This window comes from Phocoena phocoena, chromosome 1 (assembly GCF_963924675.1).
Source record: "Phocoena phocoena chromosome 1, mPhoPho1.1, whole genome shotgun sequence".
NCBI classification, from domain to species: Eukaryota; Metazoa; Chordata; class Mammalia; order Artiodactyla; family Phocoenidae; genus Phocoena; species Phocoena phocoena.
The window spans coordinates 6864468-6873942 of record NC_089219.1 but is presented as its reverse complement, the minus strand read 5'-3'; positions in this window follow the sequence as shown (position 1 = coordinate 6873942).

Sequence of the window (9475 nt, the reverse complement as noted above, 5' to 3'; positions counted from 1 at the left end):
CAGACCGGCTGCAGCCTGAAAACACCCGCAGAGGGAGTCGGGGCTCAGAGAAGAACATCTCCGTGTGCCCGGGCCTCCCTCACATTCTCATTCCACCTGTGAGTTGCCGCTGCTGAGTATTTCCATTTCCCTCCCTCTGCTCCCCACCCCGTCTCTGCGGACATGTTACCGAACAGGTGAACATGTTACTGCGAGTGGCGGACACGTGCGGGCAGGGGAGGGGCTCGTCCTGGTGCCCGGAGCATTGCAAACAGCACCATCACGAAGCCCAGGAGGGTCTCCTGCCTCGGATCAGAGCCAGACAAAAGCGCGTTCCTTTTACACGTGGCTGGGCGCCCGTGGGTTCTCTCTCTCTCTCGGCCAGTGTGGTTAATGTTTATCCACCCTCACCCCCCGGGCACAGCTGTGGGACCTCGGCCTGGACAGGGGCTGCGTCTCAGCCCCCAGCCCCTCTCTTCTCAGGCACTTGCTGAACCTTGGTCTTTTCCTCAGGTTTACTAAACACTTTCTGCCTCTTTGTGCTTCAGAGTTGTGTCTGTCTGTTTTTGTTTTTTAATAAAGATTATGATTTGGCCCAGGGTTAAGGGTGCAGACAGAGCTCTGCCTGTGTCCACAGCAAGAAAAGAACGTTTTTGCAGGCTTCCCGTCTCGGCATAATGGCATCGCGGGAGGTTTTGTGCACGTGCAGAATTGTAGGGCACACCCTGACCGTCTGGGTCAAGGCCAAAGTCTTGCTATTTTAAATTAAATTAACTACATTTCTTGTGTGTATTTGGTAAACCGACTGCCGTTGATGTGGGTGCGGGTCGGCAGTGCGGCTCAGACGGGCCTGTGCTGTGGGGCAGGTCCAGAGCCCCTGGAGACCATGTCTGTGTCCTTCTCTGTGGGCAAATGCAGTCGGGTAGGCGGCCACCTGGTTGGTATAGCCAGCTTCTCCTGAGTTTGCCTGATAGAATCCCTGGTCTGGGTTGGGGAGCAGGGGTGGTGGTGTTTAGAATGCAGATTCCAAGGCCCCGTCCCATATGAGAATCAACAGAGCCAAGTTCCAAGTGCCCGCAGCTTAGGGCTAAACTCTCACGAGTGAGACACTCCAGATACTGGGCCACCAACCATGTCTCCCTTCTTGCATGATTCTATCCCGACACCCGGTGACCCTCTGCAGTGGCAACTAAGGCTCCCAGGTGGCCGGGAACTGCTGGGGCACAAGGGCTCTTCTCTGAAGGAAGCAGCCTTCCAAAACCAGCCATCGGAGCCAGCTGCCTCGTTCGGTGCAGACCTTCGCAGCCCTGCAGCCCTGCCGTCAAGTCTTTTTTTTTTTTTTTTTAACTGCTACATCTTGGGAACTTTGCTCCCAGAAGCGTTCCTTGTTTATTTGTTCTACTTTCTGGATTTTGTAAAGCTAAAAATACATCAACTGTCAAGAGGATGAGAGGACAAGCCACAGACTGGAAGGAAATATTTGCAAAAGACACATCTGTGTATCTATACAAGATGATGGATGCTAACCTAGTGTCATCATTTCACAGTGTATGTGAATTGCCTTCACACTGTACACCTTGAACTTATACAGTGAGGTGTGTCAGTTATTTTTCAGTGAAACTGGGGATTGGGGGCGGGAATACACATCTGATAAAGGACTGTTACCAAAATATACAGCGGACTCTTTGTTGTTTTCAAATTTTTATTTATTTTTGGCTGCGTTGGGTCTTCGTTGCTGCACGTGGGCTTTCTCTCGTTGTGGCGAGTGGGAGCCACTCTTTGTTGCAGGGCACAGGCTTCTCATTCCAGTGGCCTCTCTTGTTGCAGAGCACGGGCTCTAGGCATGCAGGCTTCAGTAGTTGTGGCACGTGGGCTCAGTAGTTGTGGCTCGTGGGCACCAGAGTGCAGGCTTAGTAGTTGTGGCGCACGGGCTTAGCTGCTCCGCGGCATGTGGGATCTTCCCGGACCAGGGCTCGAGCCCCTGTCACCTGCATTGGCAGGTGGATTCTTTTTTGTTTTGTTTTGTTTTGCGGTACGTGGGCCTCTCACTGTTGTGGCCTCTCCCGTTGCGGAGCACAGGCTCCGGACGCGCAGGCTCAGCGGCCATGGCTCACGCGCCCAACCGCTCCGCGGCATGTGGGATCTTCCCGGACAGGGGCACGAACCCATGTCCCCTGCATCGGCAGGCAGACTCTCAACCACTGTGCCACCAGGGAAGCCCGGCAGGCGGATTCTTAACCGCTGCGCCACCAGTGAAGCCCTACAGTGGACTTTTGACACTCAGCAATAAGAAAACAAACAACCCGATTGAGAAATGGACCAAAGACCTTAACAGCCGCCTCACCAAATAAGATACACAGATAGCAAACAAGAATGTGAGAAGATGCTCCACATCATGTACCACCAGTTAACACAAGTTAAAACAGCGAGATAGCACTACCCACCTATCAGAGTGGCCACGAGCCAGGACATCGACAACACCAAATGCTGGCGAGGTTGTGGAGGAACAGGAACTCTCACTCACTGCTGGTGGGAACGCAAAATGGTGCAGCCACTTTGGAAGAGAGTTGCGCAGTTTCTCTCAAAACTTAACATACTCTTACCAGCAATCACGCCCCTTGGTATTTACCGAAATGAGTGGAAAACTTATGTCCACACGAAAACCTACACACAGATGTTCACAGCAGCTTTATCCATAAGTGCCCAAAACTTGGAAGTAGTTAAGATGTCCTTCAGCAGATGAATGGATAAACTGTGCTGCATCCAGACAATGGAATATTATTCAGCACTAAAGAGAAAGGAGCCATGAAGCCATGAAAAGACATGGAGGAAACATAAATGCATTACTGAGTGAAAGAATTCGATCTGAAAAGGCTGCATGCTGTACGATTCCAACTGTAGGACATTCTGGAAAAGGCAGAACTATGGAGACAGTAAAAAGATCAGTGGTTGCCAGGGGTTGGGGTGAGGGAGGTGGAGCACAGGGGATTCTTAGGGCAGTGAAACCACTCTGTATGACCCTATGATGATGGATACTTGTCAATACACATTTGTCCAAACACACCGTGTCCAACACCAAGAGTGAGCCCTAATGTAAACTCTGGACTCTGGGTAATAATGACGTGTCAGTGCAGGTTCATCCCAGGTGACAAGGGTACCACCTGGGTAGGAGGTGTTGATGCTGGGGAGGGCTGTGCAGGTGTAGGAGCTGGGGGCACATGGGAAATCTGTAACTTCCCTTCAATTTTGCTATAAACCTAAAACTGCTCTACGAAAATAAAGTCTTAATAGAATTAATTAATTTAAAAATACATTGACCAGCCCCTAGAAATGCCTTGCATCTTTTTTATATTAATTTTGTTATTAAGATGCAACTTGGCGGGGAGGGATAGATTGGGAGTCTGGGACTGACATGCACACACTGCTGTATTTAAAACAGGTAACCAACAAGGACCTGCTGAACAGCACAGGGAACTCTGCTCAATACTGTCTAATAACCTGAATGGGAAAGAATTTGAAAAAGAATAGATACGTGTATATGTATAACTAAATCACTTTGCTGTACACCTGAAACTAACACAACATTGTTAGTCAATTATGCTCCAGTATAAAATAAAAATTAAAAAGAAATTTAAAAAGTAAAAACAATAAAATTATTACACTCAAAAAGATACAGCATACACAAACTTAAACAATACAAAATTAGAAGTGTCCTGTTTCTTCCGGGCAACCACTTGGGAGGGTGTTTTAGCTACTCTCTCTTGCCTTGGTCTCCATACCTTGAACCAGATTCTACGTGCTTACCTGTGAGAAAATGGAAGAAGCCTTTCCCGGCCGGTGCTGAGAGACCTTCCTGAGACCCTCCACTCCTCATTAGGTGCTGTGTGCCTCTCCCCATCCACACCATCTCCCCTCGGTGACCCTTCATCACCTCTTCCCCGACCTTCCCACCAGCCCCCTCGTCTGGCGTAGGGAGGCTCTGAGCACCACCCAAGGCACAGTCTGGCCAGGCGACCTGGCCTGAGGGACTCCAGGGGATGCAGCGAATGGTCCAAGCTCTCAGGCCTCCTCTGACCTGTACCTGTCCCCCTCTCTGGAGTCGCCTCCGCCTTCCTCACCCCAGCAAACAGCACACCCTTCCATGCTGGTGATGCTTGTGGTGTTTCCCAACCCCAGCAAGCAATCATCTGACACCAGCTGTAGGACCAGCTGGGTGTCCTGCAGTTCAGTTCTGACACCGTCTACCTGGAGACAGCATCACACCCTCAGGTGAAGGTCTCAGTCCTAAAGACTGTCTCCCCACTTCAGATACCAGCTGAAAGTCCAGGTTGTCACCTGTGCTTCTGACCAACCACCTGTAGACTGGAGATTCCCACTGGGGACCCCCTCTTTGGGTTCGATTAATTTGCTAGATTAACTCACGAAAATCAGAGAAACATTTTACTTACTAGATCACTGGTTATTACCATGGACATAATTCAAGAACAGCCCGATGGCAGAGATGCACAGGACAAGGTATGGGGAAGGGACACGGAACTTCCATGTCCTCCAAGTCCTACTCTCCCCAAACCTCTGTGTTTTCCTGTCCTTTTGGGTTTTTATGGAGGCTTCATTATATGATTGATTAAATCATTGGCTACTGGTGGTTTATTCAACCTCCAGCCCCTCTCTCCTCCCAGGAGGCTGGTGGCGTAGGACTGAAATTTCCAACTCCCTAATCACAGGGTTGGTTCCCCTGGCAACCAGCCCCATCCTTTGCTTACCTAGGGGCTTTTCCAAAAGTCGCCTCATTGACATAACAAAGACACTCTCAATGCTGAGGAGATTCCAAGATTTTAGGATCTATGTGCCAGGATGGGATGAAGACCAAATATATATTTCTGATGATAAATCACAATATCACGGTGCTGTTCCATACTGTCCCATGCTGTTCCCTCTCCCTGGAAAGCCCTTCTCTTCCCTTCTTGCTTGGCTCCCTGCTTCTGCCCTTAGCCAGCAGACACCCTGAAGACCACCTCCCTCTGCTCCATGGCCTTCTAAGCAGACCTCTGAGATGCCACGGCGTCCATAAAGACCAGAAGTTCCAGGGACCACTCTACCTGGCCGGTTCCCCCAGAGCCTGCCTGGTTCTGGGCACAGAGTGAGACGCTAGGGCCAGCCCAGCATGCACGTGGGGCTTAAGCCTTTCACATCCAAAAAGTTAGAAGTTTGGGAGGAAGAGGTAAATGACTTCTTTTTTTTAAAAATATATTTATTTATTTGTTTGTTTGTTTGTTTTTGGCTGCATTGGGTCTTGTTGCTACGCACAGGCTTTTCTCCAGTTGTGGCGAGTGGGGGCTACTCTTCGTTGCTGTGCGCGGGCTTCTTATTGCGGTGGCTTCTCTTGTTGTGGAGCACAGGCTCTAGGCATGCAGGCTCAGTAGTTGTGGCTCACGGGCTCAGTTGCTCCACAGCATGTGGGATCTTCCCAGACCAGGGCTTGAACCCGTGTCCCCTGCATTGGCAGGAGGATTCTTAACCTCTGCGCCACCAGGGAAGTCCCTAAATGACTTTCTGAATGAAGCATGTGGGTTCCCCAACAAAAAAAACCCCAAAACTCAGACTCACTTATTGGAGCAGAATCCAGGCTCCATGAAGGAAAGGTTTGCCTGGCGTTATGGGGTCAGGACATTGATAGTAGCTGACAGCTAATGTTTACTGAGCTCTTATTACATTTGGGGCCAGATGAGGTCACCCTTCTCAGCAGAGACCCTAGTGACCACACAGGTTGCAGGCCTCCCATAGAGTTGGCCCAGCCTGTTGATAAGGCAAAGCCGTGCATTGCTTGCAGGATGAGGAAAAGCACTCCCAACAGGGCCTTAATAGGGTCTCAGAGTGGGAGGGACATTTAGTGGGATATTTAGTGCTTTTTTTTTTTTTGCCGCACAGCACAGCTTGCAGGATCTTAGTTCCCCAGCCAGGGATCAAACCTGTACCCCCTGCGATGGAAGCATGGACCCCTAACCCCTGGACCACCAGGGAATTCCCTTTAGCGGCATTTTTGAAGTGTGGTTTAAGGTGGGCCTTTTAATGTGCTGGGGATTGGGCGAGGGTCATGACATCCCAGTTTTGCATCAGTGGGCATAGTGGGGTAAGCATCTGCAGGTGAAGAATTTAAAGAGTTTTGGGTGTAAACTGTCACGATCCTTTCTGTTAAAGAATGCGTCGTTTCTTAAAAGTTCTTGGAGGGAAGTAGAAGTTACTTGTGGAAACAAAAAAATGTTGCCCACAATTCCAGTTCTACAAGGATGAAGTAATTAGCCCCTGACCTATAGCAAACCCTGAAAGGAATTCAGGATGAAGTACTCTGTGTTTTGGGCACATGGGGCCCAAGATAGTTAAGACACATGTCTAAGAAAGAATTTTGATGACCCCAGATTCTATGCACCTTCCCATGCATAGCAAAGCACTAAAATCATTAACTGGAGATATCTGTTTTCTGTGATCAGCATTAATCTTTTAACGAGATGTAGGCTTGGCTACATGTATTTCCCAGTCAAAAAATTTCATATATATGCTCCTCCAATACCTCTCTCGGAGCAGTTTCTCAGAGCTCTCTGAGAGGCTGTATGCTGGGCCATAGTCATCAGTAAGATACTGAATAAAACTCAACTCACAGCCCTTACGTTGAGCTTTTATTTTTTTCCAGATGATACTTGCAACTCATATCTCTCTGGGCCAGTCTCCTGGGAGCAGTAAAGTGATGCTGATGAGGGCAGCCACGTCTTTACCCAGCCATGTCTTGGCAGACAAACCATGGTCCAAGAAAGGGGGTCAGGAGAGACAGGTGTGTGAACAACGAGGCTCTGGAAGGAGAGAAACCGGGTCAACCAGGCCTCTGCCGTTCCTAAGGGTGTCACTCTGGGCAAAGAATTGTGACCTCTCTTAGTCTCGATTTCATCTAAAAAGGAGATAATAATGAAACTAACATGAGACCCAGTGCTTAGTACAAGGACTGAGCCAGAGGAAAGCTCTACGAGACGCAGCTGTCATTATTCTCGGTTAGCTTTTCTTGTGTTACCTAAGAGCCCCTGAATGGTCTACTACTTCCTGCCCCTTCCCCACAGCTGAATCCTCCCCTCTGTTTCCAGTGCCCCAGGCCCAGTTCCAGACGGAACAATCTCACACCTGCTCTTGTTGGGCAGTACCTATTTAACAAGCATCTGGGGAATTTCCCATGACCATTATGTCAGAGATGGGAGCAGACTCTCCCTTTCGCTAACATTTTCTGTAGCTTCTCTTCTCCCTGGCACCCAGCGAATCGCTGGATTTGCCTGGACCTGTTGCATCTGGGAGAGCTTCTCTCAAATACCAGCAGACAGCGTTTGTCTCTTCCCTGTCTCGGCACCACCACCCCAGGAGGAAAAGCAGACGGGTAGCGTCGGACGTCGGAGGGCAGGTGCCGTCTGAAGTTACCCAACCAGCGCCATGATGAGTGACATGAGTGACGAGGAGAGCATTGCGGACACTGTGTCAGCCCTGGGGGTGAGTCCGCCCTGGCTGGGCACAGATCCGGGGGACCTCGGGGCTGGGTGTCCACGGAGAGTAGCCGATGCCACGTTCAGGAAAAGCGTGGAGCAGTGCTTCTGACTTTCTTGAGAGCCGGGACCCCCGGGGTTCTGGTTAAAATGCAGGTTCTGATTGAGCGGGTCTGGGGTGGAGTCTGTGAGTCTATATTTTTCACAAGCTCCCGGGTAAGGCGGCTGCTGCAGACCTAGGAGACCTAGAGGAACTCTGGTTCCGGGGGCTTCAAAAGCGTGGGCGGATGCTTGCAGGGCTTGGCTTCAAGGAGAACTTGGGTGGCCCGGCAGTACCCACTGGGCTTCTAGATTCCGTAATATGCTCCTTAAGGCCTCAGGCTGGACACGTAAAATGTATTCTCTGGTCCTGGGGCGTCACGTGGCACTAGATTCTGTGGGACGCTGTAACCGTTCAACAACGGACCAGCTGGAGGCGGGGGTGGCGATGACTTACAGCCTGTGCTGATATCTGTGATGCTCCCACCGAGGTTCTTTTCAACTGACTGTGGGGAAGAGTGTGAGCTTCAGGGGAAAGCCGCGCATAGTTTACAGCATGCTTCCCGCTGGCACAGCCCTCTGCCCCTGTACTACCTTTGAGCTTCCAATTCTGCAAGTTGTAGGTAACTGAGGCTGGAACTCACACAACTCAACATCAAAAAGCCCCAAACAACCCAATTTTAAAATGGGCAGAGGATCCGAATAGACATTTTTCCAAAGACATACAGATGGCCAACAGGCACATGAAAAGATACTCAGTATTACTAATCACCAGGGAAATGCGATGAGATATCACCTCACATCTTTCAGAGCGGCTGTTATCAAAGAGACAAAAAGTAAGTATTGATGAGGATGTGGCGAAAAGGGGACCGTCGCACTGCTGGTGGAAATGTAAACTGGCCCAGCCACTATGGAAAACAGTATGGAGGTTCCTTAAAAAATTAAAAATAGTACTACCGGGCTTCCCTGGTGGCGCAGTGGTTGAGAGTCCGCCTGCCGATGCAGGGGACACGGGTTTGTGCCCCGGTCAGGGAGGATCCCACATGCCGCGGAGTGGCTGGGCCCGTGGGCCATGGCCGCTGAGCCTGCGCGTCCGGAGCCTGTGCTCTGCAACGGGAGAGGCCACAACAGTGAGAGGCCTGCGTAATGCAAAAAAAAAAAAAAAAAAAAAAAAAAAAATAGTACTACCATATGACCCAGCAATTCCACTCCTGGGTATTTATCCAAAGAAAATGAAAACACTAATTTGAAAAGATACATGAACCCCTACGTTCACTGCAGCATTATTTACAATAGCCAAGATATGGAAGCAACCCGTGTCCATTGAAATACGAATAAAGAAGAGGTGGTGGGAATTCCCTGGCGGTCCAGTGGTTAAGACTCTGCACTTTCACTGCCAAGGGCGGGAGTTCAATTCCTGGTCAGAGAACTATGATTCTGCAAGCTGGGAGACACAGCCAAGAAGAAGAGGTGGTACACACATACACACACACACACACACACACACACACACACACACAGAGTGGAATACTACTCAGCCATAAAAAAGAATGGAATCTTGCCAGTGGAACTAGAGGGTATTATGCTAAGTGAAACAGGTCAGACAGAGAAAAACAAATACTCTATGATTTCACTTATATGTGGAATCTAAAAGACAAAACAAATGAACAAACATAACAAAAGAGATTCAGAGTCATAGTTACAGAGAACAAACAGGGAGTTGCCAGAGGGGAGGGAGGTGGGAGGAGGAGAGAAATAGATGAGGGAGAGTAAGAGTACAAACTTCTAGTTACAAAATAAATGAGTCACAGGCATGAAATGTACAGCATGGGGAATATAGTCAATAACTACGGAGTATCTTTGTATGGTGACCTATTTCATGTAACTAGACTTATCGTGGTGATCACTTTGAAAAGGATAGAAATATAAAATAACTGTGT